Raw genomic sequence first — 16,795 nt, 5'->3', positions numbered from 1 at the left:
AGAAACAAAGAAAACAATAAAAAGAATCAGCAATACCAAAAGCTGCTACTTTGAGAGAATCTACAAGACAGATAAACCCCTAGCCAAACTAAACGGCCAAGATGCAGTATACAAATTAATAAAATCAGAAATGAAAAGGGAGACATAACAACAGCATAGGAGGAAATTTAAAAAAAATCATCAGATCCTACTATAAAAGTCTATACTCAACAAAACTAAAAATCGAGATGAAATGGATGGTTTTTTAGACAGATGCCACATACCAAAGTTAAATCAAGAGCAGGTAAACTATCTAAACATGTCCATACCACACAAGGAAATACAAGAAGTCATTAAATACCTCCCAACCATAAAAAGCCCATGGCCAGATGGGTTTATTGCAGAATTCTACCGGACCTTCAAAGAAGAGCTGATACCCCTTTTCCTCAAACTACTCCATAAAATAGAAACAGAAATAACACTACATAACTCGTTCTATGAAACCACAATTACTCTGATACCTAAACCACACAAAAACCCAACCAAAAAAGAGAACTTCAGACCAATCTCGCTTATGAATATTAATGCTAAAATACTCATTAATATTCTTGCAAACCAAATCTAAGAACACATCAAAACCAACATTCACCATGATCACGTAGGCTTTAATATACAAAATTCCATTAATGTAATCCACTATATAAAAAAATTCAAAGAAAAAAATCATGATCATCTCCTTAGATGCAGAAAAAGCATTTAACAAAATCCAACACACCTTTATGATAAAAGTATTGGAGAGAACAGAAATTCAAGGCCCATGCCTAAACATAATAAAAGCAATTTACTGCAAACCAACAGCCAATATCAAGTTAAATGGAGACATAATTGAAGCAATCCCACTGAAATCAGGGACAAGACAAGGATGCCCACTCTCCCCATATCTATTTAATATAGAACTCAAAGTGTTAGTTAGGACAATAAGACAGCAAAAAAGATCAAGGGAATACAAATTGGTAAAGAAGAAATAAAGATATCATTATTTGCAGACTATATGATAGTATACATAAGCAACCCCAAAAATTCTACCAGAGAACTTCTCCAGCTGATAAACAACTTCAGCAGAGTGACCTGGATATATAATTAGCTCAAATCAATCAGTAGCCTTCCTTTATACAAAGGATAAAAGGCTAAGAAAGAAATTAGGGAAACAACTATCTTCACAATAGCCACAAATAATATAAAATATCTTGGGGTAACCTTAACCAAACACATGAAAGACCTGTGTGACAATAACTTTAAGTCTCCCAAGAAAGAAATTGAAGATGATCTCAGAAAGTGTAGAGATCGTCCATGCTCATGGATTGGCAGAATTAACAGTAAAAATGGCCATCCTACCAAAGGCAACTTATAGATTCAATGCAACCCCCATCAAATTCTCAACACAATTCTTCAAAGACATGGAAAGAGCAATTCTCAAATTCATCCTGAAAGGCAAAAAACCCACAATAGTAAAAACAATTCTTAACAATAAATGAACAGCTAGGGGGAAATCACCATTCCTGACTTTGCCACAGAGCAATAATTATAAAAACTGCATGGTATTGCTACAGAGACGGACACGTTAATCAATGGAATAGAATTGAAGACCCAGAAATAAAACCACACTCTTATGGTCACTTGATATTTGACAAAGGTGCCAAAAATATACAAAGGAACAAAGAAAGCATCTTCAGTAATGGTGCTGGTCTCACTGTCTGTCTGTAGAAAAATGAATGTAGACTCATATTTGTCACTTTGCACAAAACTGAAGTCCAAGAGTATCAAGGACCTCAACATAAAACCAGGTACACTGAATCTAATAGAAGAGAAAGTGGGAAAGAGCCTTGATCTCATTGGCATAGGGGGAAATTTCCTAAACAGAAGTCCAATGGCTCATTCTCTAAGATCACGAATTAATAAATGGGACCTCATGAAACTGAAAAGCTTCTGTAAGGCAAAGGAGATAGTCAATAAGACAAATTGGCAACCTACAGATTGGGAAAAATAATCTTCACTACCCCAACATCTGAGAGAGGGCTAAAATCCAAAATATATAAAGAACTTAAGAATTTAATCACCAAAAAACCAAACAACCCAATCAAAAAATGGGGTATAGAACTAAACTGAGAATTCACAACTGAAGAATCTCAAATGGCTGAGAAGCACCTAAAGAAATGTTCACAGTCCTGATTGATCAGAGAAATGTAAATCAAAACAACCCTGAAACCTGACCTTTCACCCATTAGAATGGCTAAGATCAAAACTTTAGATGAGAACACATGTTGGAGAGGATGTGCAGAAAGACGAACACTCCTCCATTGATGATGGGATTGCAAACTGGTACAACCACTCTGGAAATCAATCTGGAGGTTCCTCAGAAAATTAAAAATAGATCTACCTGAAGACCCAGCTATACCATTTGTGATGGTTTGTATATTCTTGGACCAGGGAGTGGCATCATTTGGAGTTGTGGCCTTGTTGGAATAGGTGTGACCTGGTTGGAGTAGGTGTGTCACTGTGGGTTTGGGTTTAATACTCTCACCCTAAGTGAATCTTCCTCCATCACTTTGGAGGAAGATGTAGAACTCTCAGCTCCTCCTGCACCATACCTGCCTGGATACTGCCATGCTCCCACCTTGATGGTAATGGACTGAACCTCTGAATCTATAAGACAGCCCAAATTAAATGTTTTTTTATAAGACTTGCCATGGTCATGGTGTCCGTTCACAGCAGTAAAACCCTAACGATGACAGAAGTTGGTACCAGGAGTGGGGTATTGTTGTGATAGGCCTGACCATGGTTTCATTTGAAAGAATGTGGATTTTGGGACTTTGGATTTGGAAAGCAGTGGAATGTTTTAAATGAGGTTTAATGGGTCGTTCTAGTAGGAATATGGAAGGCTTTGTTGCTGGGAATAATTTGAACTGTGTTGACCTGGCCCAAGAGATTTCACAGGAGAAGAATTTCAGAATGTGGCATAAAGACTGTTTTTTGTGGTATTTTGGTGAAGAATGTGGCTACTTTTTGACCTTGTCTGAAAAGTCTGCCTGAGGCTAAGGTGAAGAGACTTGGATTAATTGCGTTAATTGCATTCACAAAGAAAGTTTCAAAAAAGCCCAGCAGTTACTTTGTTCTCTGGTTAAGTTGCACAAAGAGAAGTTTGAACAAGCATAGCAAGCTTAGAAAGGAAAAATATAAAATGTATGGTTCAAGAATTAAATGCATACCAGGAAGTGAAATGGAACAAAATCCTTTGTTCTATGAGATAACAGATTACAGGAGTGGGACCCTGAGGCAAGATTCTACCCAGCTAAATTTAGATCCAGGCATGGTGGTGCACACCTTTAATCCCAGGAGACAGGCATGCTGATCTCTGTGTTTAAGGTCAATCTAAAGAACAAGACCCAGGATAGCCAAGCTTAGGCAGTGAAGGATTTGGAAAACAGAAAGCCAGTGACAATATAATAGTACAAGCTGGTCATGTTCTAATTCCTGCAAGCAGCAGAACTTGGCAGCTTCAACCATGTGGCTCTGGCTCTAGAGTTAAGAATGGAAGGAACTACTGGGACAATTGATCCTGGTTAACTGGAGCTAAGAAATTAGCAGTGATTATGAAGAGACCAGCATCACTGAGGTGAAATTTTCTGGGAAGTGTTTTCTGGGAGCACAAACAAGCTATGTTCCAGAGATAGCCAAGGTTGTACTTCATGCTGCAGCTGGACTTGGTAATGAGTAAGAATCACCCAGGTGGTACTGGTTTTGAAGGCATGAAGGTGTTATAAAGAACAGCTGAGACTTGGCATTGTGAGAAGTCATGGAAGGCCACTGGAGAAGGTACAGCCTCAGCTGTAGTTGATGACCCAGGACTGAAGGGGTCATGCAAAGGATTTGAGGCTTGGCACCATGAAGAGAGCTTATGAGAAGCTATTGGTGAAGCCTAGTTGGAGTGGAACACCCCANTGTATTGGAGATGTCAGTACCATGGGATGATCACCAAGAACAGCAGCCGTAGTGGAGTGGATCAACCTGAGCTTAGAGTGCTACAGAGGGCAGAACTGGAGAAGTGATGCCAGCCCTTAGGAGGATCCCAAAAGATCAAGTGGAATCCTAGACACCGAAACAAGAAGCTGTAACATTGAAATTGCTTTGGCTAACAGGGAGTGGAACCAGCACAGGAGAAAGCAGTTTGTTGCAGTCAACAAAGATGAAAAAGGAGTGGAGATCTGAAGACCGCTTTGACATCAGCCATGGAGATCCAGAGTTTGGAGTTTGCCTAGCTGGTTTCCTGTTTTTCTTGGGGATTACAGTTAAGTGATTGAATGAATCTCAGAAGAGACCTTGAACTCTGGACTTCTAATACTGCTGAGACTGCTATAGACTATGAGGACTCTCAGCTCCTCCTGCGCCGTACCTGCCTGGATGCTGCCATGTTCCCCACTTGATGCTAATGGACTGAATCTCTGAATCTGTAAGCCAGCCCAAATTAAATGTTGTTTTTTATAAGACTTGCCCTGGTCATGGTCTCTATTTACAGCAGTAAAACCCTAACTAAGACACCATTCTTGGGAATATTCCCAAAAGATGCCTCACTATGCCACAAGGGGCATGTATTACACTATGTTCAGAGCGGCCTTACTTGTGATAGCCAGAAACTGGAAACAACCCAGATGTCCCACAACAGAAGAATGAGGATATCCTGAGTTTTGCAGGCCAATGAATGGAACTAGAAATTATCATCCTGAGTGAGGTAACTCAGACTCAAAAGGAGATGCATGGTACATACTCACTAATAAGTGGATATTAGCCAAAATAAATAAATAAAAATTCAGAATACCCAAAATACAGTCCACCAAACTCAACAAGTTCAACAAGCTAAAGTGCCCAAGTGAGGACATCTCAATCACAATTGGGAGAGAGAAGAAATCAATCAAAAGTGGGGAAGGAGGGAGGTACTTGAGATGGAAAGTGGGCCAGGGGGATGGAGTGGGGGGAGGAGAGGAGACCTGATCTGTTATTGGGTGAGGGAAAAGGACTGAAGCCCTGAGTGCCAGCAGAAAGATGGAAACAGGCAACTTCAGGACATAGGAGGTTGGGGGGACCCTACAGAATGCACCAGAGACCTGGGAGTTAAAAGACTCTCAGGACTCAAAGAGAGGGACCTTAGATGAAATACCTAACAGTAGGGAGATGGAAGTTACAGAGCCTACCTCCAGGAGGAACACAGGGCATCAAGTGAGGGATGGGGTTGCCATCCCACAGTCACATCTTTGACCCATAATTGTTCCTGTGTGAAAGAATTACAGGTATGGAAATGGAGAGAAGTCTGAGGAAAAGAAGGCCCAGTAACAGGCCCAAAGTGGGATCCAGCTCAAGGGGAGGTCCCAAGCCCTGAGACTATTACTGAGACTATGGAGTGCTCACAAAAAGGGACTTAGCATGACTGCCCTCTGAAAGACTCAACAAGCAGCTGAAAGAGTCAGATGCAGATATTTACATCCAACCAATAGACAGAAGCAGCTGACCCCTGTTGTTGAATTAAGGAAGGCTGAAAGAAACTGAGAAGGGTGATTCTGTAGGACTAGCAGTCTCAATCTGGACACCCGAGATCTCTCAAACCCTGGATCACCAAACAGAGAGCATACACTAGCTGATATAAGGCCCCCTAACACACGTACAGTAGAGGACTTCCTGGTCTGTGCTCATTCAGAGATGATGCACCTAACCCTCAAGAGACTGGAGTCCCCAGGGAGTTTAGAGGTTAGGTGGGGTGAGAAGGAAGGGCATCCACATGGAGACAGTGTGGGTGGGGAGGAGGTATGGGATGTGGAGCAGATGCAGGGTGGGTAGGTGGATACAGGGAATGGAATATGGAGTGTAAAAAATAAATTAATTAAAAAAATAACTGGTTTAAAATAAAAGAATTAAGATGATTAAATAGAATGCCTATGATGACAGAGTGCCTGGTTTGTCATAGGTTTCAAAATAATGGTGATTGGTATCACCATCATTATTATTTTTATACAGGGTTTCATGTGTCTCAGGCTGACTTCTTACCTCACTTGTATCAGAGGCTGACCTTGAACTTCGGATCCTCCTATCTCTGCCTTCAAAGTCCTAGGATTATCTGTCTGTGCAGTGTGTATTGTGGGGCAAATCAAACACATGCCTTTGTGCATGCTAGTCAAGCATTTCCCTAATGGAGCCTAATCTTCAGGCTTAGAAGCTACTCATATAAGCACTATCTTTCCAATGAACTAAATAATATTGTAGATAGAGAATATTTTGTGTATTGTGTGGAGGCATCACCTGCCAATAAAAAAAAGGTGATTGTCCAATTAGTTTAGGCAGTAAATAGGAGGTGGGAGAGAGAACCCTGAGATAGAACCAAGCATGGGATGATATTCCATGTAACATTGATGGAGACTGTCTCTTGAACCTAAGGAGAGGTAACTAGATACATGACAGGACTTAGAATAGAATAAATGGGATGACTGAGTTACAAGCTAGTAGGATCGAGCCAACATTTTTGGCCTGGGCATTTATTTGTTCAAAAGTAATTCAGCTTCAGAGTTGTTATTTCAGAAACTTGGGCATGGTTACATAATATTGCATAAAATATGCCCCATTTGTTCTTTGTGTTCTGATTTCTGTCCATCAGAACATACTTCCTTAATACAATTTACTGCTTATAAACTTCTCCCCGCTGCCCCATTTTTCTCAAGCATATTATTTTGCGTCGACTCCATCTCTCACAGATATTGTTGTTTTGCTATGACCCACTGATGGTTTTTCCACCTATTTGGTTTGTTTCATTCAAGGCTGTGACCTGTTGGAGGAACCATTTGAGGAAGTCTGTTCTCTATGCCTTAGAATCAACTCCTACCACAATTTGTTACCACTGGTTACGTTTTTAAAATTGACCAAAAATTGCAATTGAACATAGATTAGGTTGCCGTGCCTCTGAAGTGCTTGCAGTTCCAAACACTTTACTGGACACTTTCTTTTTGTCACTTGATTCTAAGAACATGTCAACAGTGAAACTTATCTGGAAGCTGAATATGATATAGTGGATAGATTTAGGTGTCATGTTATATACCAGACAGAAGTGTTGCTTGATAGAACACAACATTGTTTGACTCTTTGCCAAAAGACACACTGAGTTCACTATAGCTGTCTAGCTCTTGTTGTATCAGAATGTCATTTGCTAGCGTGCTAAAAATGTATCAAGAGGCCAAGGTTATTTTTAGTTTGAAATGCTTCATTTATATCTTATAGGCTAAATAGATCTTTATTGAAAAGCTGCTCCAATTTAGTCTTGTTTTTAACACATGCAAAGGGAATAAATATTCAGTGGTTTGAATGATGGCTCCCCGGAACAATGAAATATTTAAATGCTCTTCTTAGGAGCATTAATCGACCATAACGTTTCTTTTTGACACTCATGAGAATTTCCTATTAAGTGAGTGTCGTCTTTTAAAGCTACAAATAAAACTCACAAACACAGAGAGTTTTCATTTTAAACTTTCAATACTTAGAAATGAGCTTTTCATTGGCTTGCCCATAGAAATATTTTCCTTAATTGTTGTATGAATATGAATCACCTATAAATGAGAATTCATTTTATGATTAGCTTTGGGATAAAAAGCTAAATTAGTCACTTGCATGAAGTGTTTCTTAACTAGAGAAATGATAATTTGTTTTCTCACTAACCTAATCATTGCTTAATGTCACCTAATATTAGGGAGTAAATGCCAATTTTTTAATATTCTAAGATGATGAGAATTTATTAAATATACCAAATCTGTTCTGAAGAAATTGAATCTTGTAGATTAAACATAGTAATCTGAGATAATCAATAACAAATTTTTGGAGATTAATTGTGAACTCTAAGAGAAAGATGAGTTTAGATGTTTACCCTCAGCAGAACAGCAAAGACCAGGAAAAAAAGACCCCTCATTGTTTAAGTGATGGAATACTTTTCCACCAAGATAGTGTATAAGTAGAGAAGAATAATGTTTTAAATTAAAAATTATATATATATATATATATATATATATATACACACACACACACACACACATACATATATTGCTTTTCAAGGCAGTGCTTCTGTCTATAGTCTCTATAGTCCTGTCTGTCCTGGAACTCACTTTATAGACAAGCCTGAAACTCACAGATCCTCTTGCCTCTGCTTCTCGAATGCTGAGGTTAAAGGTATGCATCACCATTTATGGCTCTTAAATTAATTCTTAAGGTAAGAGTTCTTTTGTTCTCCATATACATAGAACTTGAGGAATTCAATTATACAGTATGGAGGCTGTCCCAGGACTGTACCAGAATGGTGCTGATATGGTTCAAGATACTTTTCTATCACAATTAACCATTTCCAAAATTGGGGGTTTTACCGAACAGGTAGATTTTAGTCAAGAAATCAGAAGCCACGTTGTTAATTTCAATAGGAATAGTTTTGCTACTGAAATTGTAAATATAATTATAGCTTTCTCTGGGATTGATTGTCAGGAAAGCCTACCCATACTTGCCAGTGGCCAGGTGACCTAGAAAAGATTCTTTTAGACTTTTTGTTTAATTATATCTATGTTTATGTGTGTAATGTGTGTGTGACGTATATTATGTGATGTGTATGATGTGCATGTGATGTGTTTTTGTATGTGATATGTATGTGCATGATACGTATATGTATGGACATTACAAGCAGAGGCCAGATATCCTACAACTTATGACTGAAGCATAAGAATAAGGCCCTGACTAATAACATATTTTATATGATGTAGAAGATAGGGAGGGAACGACACAATATGGCATATATATATATATATATGTATATATATGTATATATATATCGTATATGTATATATATACACATAAATGTCATAAGTATACACACATATGTATTTCATAAATAGGAAAAGAAATGAACTTCGTACTCATTGGCCTTATTTCTGCTAATCAGTAAGATGCCATAATTAGTATCTTTAGTTTCTTCCTTTTACTACTTATTCCTTCCCTCTTTAGTAAACACTCTTTGTCCGGTCTTGATTTTTTCCTGATGAGGTAATTGTAAAACTTAAGTTTTAAAGACTGGAGGAATAAAAGCCTTGGCTTTATTAGGTTAACTATTCCTTTATTAGCCTCTGATACTGGACACATGAATACTGAGAATATTTTAAAAATTCTTTGAGTCCTACCTTTCTTAGGTAGTGTCTTAGTCAGGGTTTCTATTCCTGCACAAACATCATGACCAAGAAGCAAGTTGGGGAGGAAAGGGTTTATTCGGCTTACACTTCCATACTGCTGTTTATCACCAAAGGAAGTCAGGACTGGAACTCAAGCTGGTCAGAAAGCAGGAGCTGATGCAGAGGCCATGGAGGGATGTTCTTTACTGGCTTGCCTCCCNTGGCTTGCTCAGCCTACTCTCTTATAGAACCCAAGACTACCAGCCCAGGGATGGTCCCACCCACAAGGGGCCTTTCCCCCTTGATCACTAATCAGTACAGGTAGGGTTTTTTTTTTTTTTCTGTTTTTCTTTTGGCTATTGCTTTGCTTTAATAAGCACTATTCCTGTAATTAGTACAGGAAATTCTTGTGGTTTGATGGTATAAAAAACTCAACATTATGTGGTATAGTTTAATCTATAAGTTCTATTTGTTTTAGAAAACAAAATATCTAAGCCTACAAAGTTAAAACATTGAAAAGAAGAATTCAGAATCTTGTGATTGGCTTCTTAAAGGTAAGAGAGGGGCAGGAACTACCTCCATTCTCAGCGCTATATGTTTTGATCCATGTGCTTCTGGCTCTGGGGGAAAGATAGTGTCATACTGACTGCTGGGTCAGCAATCTTTCAAAACAGTACTTTCATATGGTACTCTATAGCTGTCTGCTGCAAGCTAATTCACGCTAATGTGGTATATGATTAGGCAAATGATTTGTATGGCAGTGAGCCTTTCTCTCATTCCTGGATGGTATGTGTGGTTTTTGGCTGCAGGTGAAGTTGAGTAGCTATCATCTGAGAAAATCAAACGTTCCTTTAGCCCATGGTTAGTAGTTAACATAAAAGTAGAGCACCCAGGGAAGGCCTTTAATATCTATGTTTATTTTGGTGAAGCCCATTGCTCATCTTCTATGATGGAAATAGTCAACTTGTTTCTAAGATTCCTTGGGGAATGGCACCAACAAATTGAATCAGCATGTTAGGTAGCCAGCAACTGTGGTAGCGAGAACAGACTTGTTTAAGGGAGAGCTATGTAAATGCATAGCATCTGTACCTGGTGCCTTGACTGTTTTGTTTGTGAGCCCATTGGACACAGTAGAGTGACTATAGGGTCCTTAGTATCAACAGAAGGACTATGAAAATGCTTTGCAGGTGACACTGTCTTGTAAGCAGTAACCTGAAGCACAATTTCAAACTCTTATCCATTCACATTTGCTCATTACTTTTTATTTTCAATCCCTTATGCTGGTTCTTTCAAAATCCGAAGGCACACAATAGCTATTATCCATTGTTTATTGTGGATCTCTCTTTTGCAAAAAACAGATAGAAGCAGCTGTTCTGGCTGCAAGGAAGATCTCTTTCTCTAGTCTTCTTAAGGACTGTTGCACCTGGGGACTTATGTTATAGACATCAATTATAAACAGTTAATACAGATTGTTGGACATATCTGAAGCCAGAATTGACTTGATCATGAACCCCTCACAATTCTCAGGTGTAGTATCAGATATAATTGCTAGTACAGACAGTTGGTGTTTAAAGTCTTAATTTTTTATGTCAGTTCAAATTGTACCCAAAGTCTTATTTTCTGCGTTGGTTACTCAGAAGGAGAATAAATGCCAAAGCTGTGTGAGACTTCTGAATCCTCTTCTTGAACACACATTCCTAGGACTAACTCAGTTTTATTTGTTGTTGGAACATAAAACATCTTCCCAAAGTTTTGTTGTGATGTTGAAGGCTTGGTTCACATCTGGCATCACTGTTGAGAGGTGACTGGGTCCTAAGTTCATCTGTGGTCTAACGTATTGATGAATTCAGAATTGCTGAAATGCTCAGGACGTGGGACCTTATTGGAGGAATCATCATCTAAGATGCTCCATGGAAAGAAGGTCTCTGGACTCTTCCTCTTCCTCATTCTCTGCTTTTTGGCTACGAAGATGAGAAGCTCTGCCCTACCAGCTCCACAGTCTGCTATATCTATGGTGTCCTGCTTCAACAGAGAGGCCCCGTAAAACACAGCCTGGGAACACAGACTGAGACCTTGGCTACCAGGAATCCCTAAAGAACATTTCCTGCTTCAATTGGGTTTCTCAGTTGTTTGTCAGAGCAAGAAAAAGTGACCAATGAACCAGATTCCTGTAATTGTGGAGACGGACTATCTACTCTTAAAAATTTGAAATTTGATTGATGTTTAATTTTTATTCGGAAATGTGTCCATTTTAACTCTATAATTTGATGTATTTTGACAAATGTATACTTTACACATGATCTTCAGAAGGGGCACTTTTTTTTATAGAACATTCCAGGGTACAGACATGCTACAGCTCATTGTCCCGTCATCATGCTGGGCATTCTTGGGTTATGAGCTGTCCTAAGTACAGTTTAGAACTAGAATGACAGTTTTAAACACTTAGCGTGCAATTCCTTTTACAAAGAAGCCTAAAAGAGTTTTCAAAATGATAGTTATAAAACTTCCTTGTCCCATCAGGGGTCTGTGTACAGAAGCCCATCACTTCACAGTCTTGTCACTCTTTTGCCTCATCAGACTTAGACAATATTATTTTTGCTACGTATTTAGTGATAGCAAAGTCACTTTTATACTGGTTGGTGATGTTTCACTAGTTCATATACTTATTGAATATGAAATGCCTATCTGGTTATCTTGGTGATATAAAAACTTTACCTTCCGCAAATGCGTCTATTATGATTGCTGATTCCCAGTCTGCAACATAGTTCTTCAGAGGACAGTCAATTCAATCTTGATGAAAGACAATGATTGACTTTTTTTCTTTTCAGCTTCTACTGCTATATATCATGTAACACCAGTAACCAAGGCAATGAAAGTAGTGTATCAAAGTCACAGAATTTCTCCGAAGCTTTATTTTTTAGAAATTCTCTAATTTTAACTTTCATACTTGGGTTGTAAGTTTTTTTAAAGATTTAAAAATTATTTATTTAATATCTATAAGTGTTTTGTCTGCATGTATGCATGTGCATAACATGCATCTAATGCTTATGAAGGCCACAAGAGGGTGTTGGATTCCCATGGAACAGGAGTTATAGATAGCTGTGAAGGAGGGGAACTGAACCTGTGGCCTTTGGGAGAGCAGCCAGTGGTCTTAACCTTCTCTCCAGCCCCAAGGGTGTGATTTTTCTTTCCTGTCAGTTACAGTGTTGGACTTTCTTTCTTTCTTTCTTTCTTTCTTTCTTTCTTTCTTTCTTTCTTTCTTTCTTTCTTTCTTTCTTTCTTTCTTTCTTTCTTCCTTCCTTCCTTCCTTNCTTTCTTTCTTTCTTTCTTTCTTTCTTTCTTTCTTTCTTTCTTCCTTCCTTCCTTCCTTCCTTCCTTCCTTCCTTCCTTCCTTCCTTTCTTTTTTTTTGTTTTTTAAAGATTTATTATTATATGTAAGTACACTGTAGCTGTCTTCGGTTGCACCAGAAGAGGGCATCAAATCTCATTACAGATGGTTGTGAGCCACCATTTGTATGTGATTGCTGGGATTTGAACTCAGGACCTCTGGAAGACCAGTTCGTGCTTTTAACTGCTGAGCCATCTCTCCTGTACCCAGTGTTGGACTTTTATGGCTCTTGCACTGTTGCCCATCTCTAGTTTACTTTGTCTTTCTGTATCATGAATGCCTCTGTTTCAAATCTTTCCTTGTTTGCTCCGCTCTGTATTAACTGATTTATTGCCTTTCTTTACACATTCTATAACCTGTGTAATTTGGGAGCCAGTTTTGATGTATATTCCTACTCATTATGAGTCTGATTCCCCTGTTCTTTTTCTCTCCCTACAGTAACTTTGTGAAATTCATCTTACTATCAATGTTTTTGAGATTTGTTCTGGCACATATTGAAGTTACCTGAAAAATGATTGGTTGTTCTCTCCCTTGTTTTTAATCTTCGTTGTGAAGGATTCTGGCAGCTAGTCTTTTCCACTCTATGGATGCATATGCACATTCTTCCCAAAGTCTTGCTTTCTCCTCTGACTGTTGAGAAAAACTGCACTTGGTCCTGAGAGAACCCTTCCTCTCCCTCTTCCAGTGCTCCTGGGTTGCTCTTTGTTATTGTTGTGTGTTAGTTATCTGATGGTCTCACTTATGTGTACGATGGATTCTGGTTGCTTTCCATGCATGCTTGATGATATCCTTTCCATCCTCACCAACCTCCTGTCTTCCAGCCCTCTAACCTCCTGTCTCCCATCCCTCTAACCTCTTGTCTTCCTTATCTGTGCTTTTCCGGGTTTCATGACTTTTGATTTGCTGCATGTTCCACATGTATGACCATCTGATGGAGACTGCCATTACAGATTGTTCATTTTCATGCCCAGAGACTCTCCTCACAGAGATTCACTAATCATGATTTTGATAAAGCCTGGAGGAGTAGAAATCCATGATTTTTCAGTATCTTTCTTCGTACAACTCTATCCTCTTATACTCTGACCAGAAAAATACCTGCTTCTCCAAAGATACTTCAGCCGCTGACCAGGGAATACACTGTAACTAAAATGATGACATCAGAATGGAAATGACATGTTGTGACATCTTTCAGTCTTAGGGGACCACCTATTGTCACCAATCTCTCGTGCCAGCAAAAGTCTGGCAAGCTGAATGAACTCTTCTCCCCTGGACATGGCTAGACACTCCCTGGGGGCCTGCCTCTCTTCGTATCCCTGTCCTTTGCTACATGCTAATGCATGTTCCCTTTAGTAATAACTGCATACCTTTCTTTTTCTACCCACATTATAATTTTTGCTAATTGCTAATGTGAATTGAAAGTGGTTAGGGCACTGGCTGTTCCACGAAAGGATCCAAGTTCAATTTCCAGCATCCACATGGCAGCTCACACCTATCTGTAACTCCAGTTCCTGGGGATCCAACAGGCACATGTAGGCAAAACGCCAATGCATTTACAATAGAAATATCCAAAACTCTTTATTTACAAATACTGACAGGTAAATGAATCACTCTTGTCATGGAGTAGTTGGGTAAGTATATTTTGATGTTTAAAAATCATTTTAAATTACAGAGATGAATTTCACTGTAAACATATGACTTCAATTGTTGTGATTTAAGAATTGCTGGACATGCCAGGCAGTGGTGGCACATGCCTTTAATCCCATCACTTAGGAGACAGAGGCAGGCAGATTTCTGCGTTCGAGGCCAGCCTGGTCTACAAAGTGAGTTCCAGGACAGCCAGGGCTACACAGAGAAACCCTGTCTCGAAAAAAGAAAACAAATCAAAAACCAAACCAAACCAAACCAAACCAAAAAAGAACTGCTGGACATATTACTAGTATTCTCCATCTTATTTGCACTAGTTCTTTTATAATCTCAAACTTTTTGAATATCATGTATATGCTAGTATTTTCTCATTTGGCCTTATTTTGGTTATATTTGATTATGAAGAAATTCTTACATAGGGAAAACCATTAATGCTTCCACTTAATGCTCTTTTTCTACTTCAGTTCCTATGCATGAATTCATCTTTAATTCAGAAAATTGAAAAAGACATTAAATTATTTTTTGCTGTATTTAAAAAAATAAATTTCCAGATGTGTTATGGTGCTGTGTCATCTCTCATCCTTTTCTCTTATTATGAAACTAGTACCTGATTTCAACATGAAGAGGCAGAGCAAGATGTTGCCTGAGTAAAACCCTCTGACTTTATGTTATCTACAGAGACAACAAAGGGAACAGTTATAAAGACTATCTTTGCCAGAGCCAAGAAAGCCAGGCCAGAGACAAGAGTGCTTGTTCTTTTTTTGTGTGTGTGTGTTTTTTTTTTTTTTTTGTGTGTGTGTGTGTGTGTTTTGCTTGTTTTTTTTTTTTTTAATATAGCAAAATGGAAAGACTATTATAGAAAGCAGGAAGGAAAGACAGGTATTACCTCTCCCCACCTTGAAGGATCCCAGAACACTGAGAGATAACTTCTTGTGAGAGAGATGGAGATTTAAATATAGGTTATAGATTTAAAATCTTGTATCAGGCCCAACCAGTGAAACCAAGTTTTCCACTAAACCCCACTGGTTTTATAGCCAGGCAGGCTAAAAAGTGGTGGAATTGCTCCAGGAAGATGCTAATTACAACCACTGTTTCTCCCCTGCCTTGTGTTGCAGTGCTTGGAGCAGCACTTCACCCACTGGGTAGCCAAGGCTTCTGCTTGCAAAAGGCTTTATCCTAAAGTCCAGCACCAGGGTTTTCACATTAACAGCAGCATTTGACAGAACAGAAGGGGTCTGTACTAACAGAGCCTCTAGGCCAGATCCAGCATTAGCCAGAGCCACATCTACCTTCTAGAATGAGTCAAGTTTGAGCTGGACTAATTTCTAATCTTGGAATGAGCCTGAGTTTCCCCTGTCCTCTCACTGGGACTGTGAGCTGTGCAAGATCCTGCATCCAAAAGACTTAGACAGAGTCTTCATTATGACCAAGGGACTGACTTTATTCCTTCTTTTTGGGCATCATAATGTTCTGTGAGAACCCATGCACTTGATAGGAATAAGTGCAAGAGTGGTTTGCAGCTTAGCTGTAGAATTGTAGAACTTAACTTTTGAGTTATCTTCATGGCCCCCCAACTCTAGGCTTGCCCATAGGCCTTGTAGAATAGCTCCAGTACCAGGGAAAGACACAAAGCTGAATGAATTCTAATAATCACTGCCTGTGGCTAGCTGCAGTGGTCTTGAGCTTAAAGTAAAAGACACAGCTGTGAAATCTTGGTCTGATTGCAATGACATGCTTGTAGATTCAGGGTGTCATGAAGCTTTGTACTATAACCACAGAGATAACATAGAGACATGGTTTGTCCAGGCAGGGTGACTTTGTTCTTGGCTATATAGAATCCTGAAGGGCCTAACCACAGGTCTGTCCCTAGACAAAACATTTGTCCCCAGTCGGCTTATAGGGTGATGCCTCTGAGTAAATAGGACCCTTTATGGGTATTCTTCGGTTTCTTCCAAAGTGCTTTGTCAGTGTATAAACATAGGCTTGGATTGCCCTCTAATGCCAAAATAGAGACAATAACAGTAGATTGCCAAGCGGTCTGGATCTCTGCAGAAAAGGGAGGGGGTAGGCTTAGCGAAAATAAGCAGCTTGTTTAGGGGTTCTGTACATAGGAATCAAGAACTGGATGCACCTTTGATATGTATCCATGGCTGTAGAAGCAGAGACAACAGGGATTCCTTCATTAAAAAGAAAGTAGCACCTGTCATTTAAGGCTGATGCAAAGGCTCAGACCATGATGACACTTGTTACCAAGCCTGAAAACATGATTTATTTCCTGGGACCCACATAGTAGAAGAAGGGAATATACTCCCAGAAGATTACCCTATAGCTTCAACATATGTGCTGTGTACAGATGCATGCACATATGCAAGCATGTCTGTGCAAACAAACAATAAATGAATGTTAAATGTTTTTGAGTTTTTTTTGACATAATTTTATTTTATTTTATTTTATTTTATTTTTTAATATTTTTATTACATATTTTCCTCAATTACATTTCCAATACTATCCCAAAAGTCCCCCATAGCGCCCCCCACTTCCCTACCCACCC

The sequence above is a fragment of the Mus caroli genome, chromosome 10 (assembly GCF_900094665.2).
Source record: "Mus caroli chromosome 10, CAROLI_EIJ_v1.1, whole genome shotgun sequence".
Taxonomy (NCBI): Eukaryota; Metazoa; Chordata; class Mammalia; order Rodentia; family Muridae; genus Mus; species Mus caroli.
Note: the sequence above shows the minus strand (reverse complement) of the source record.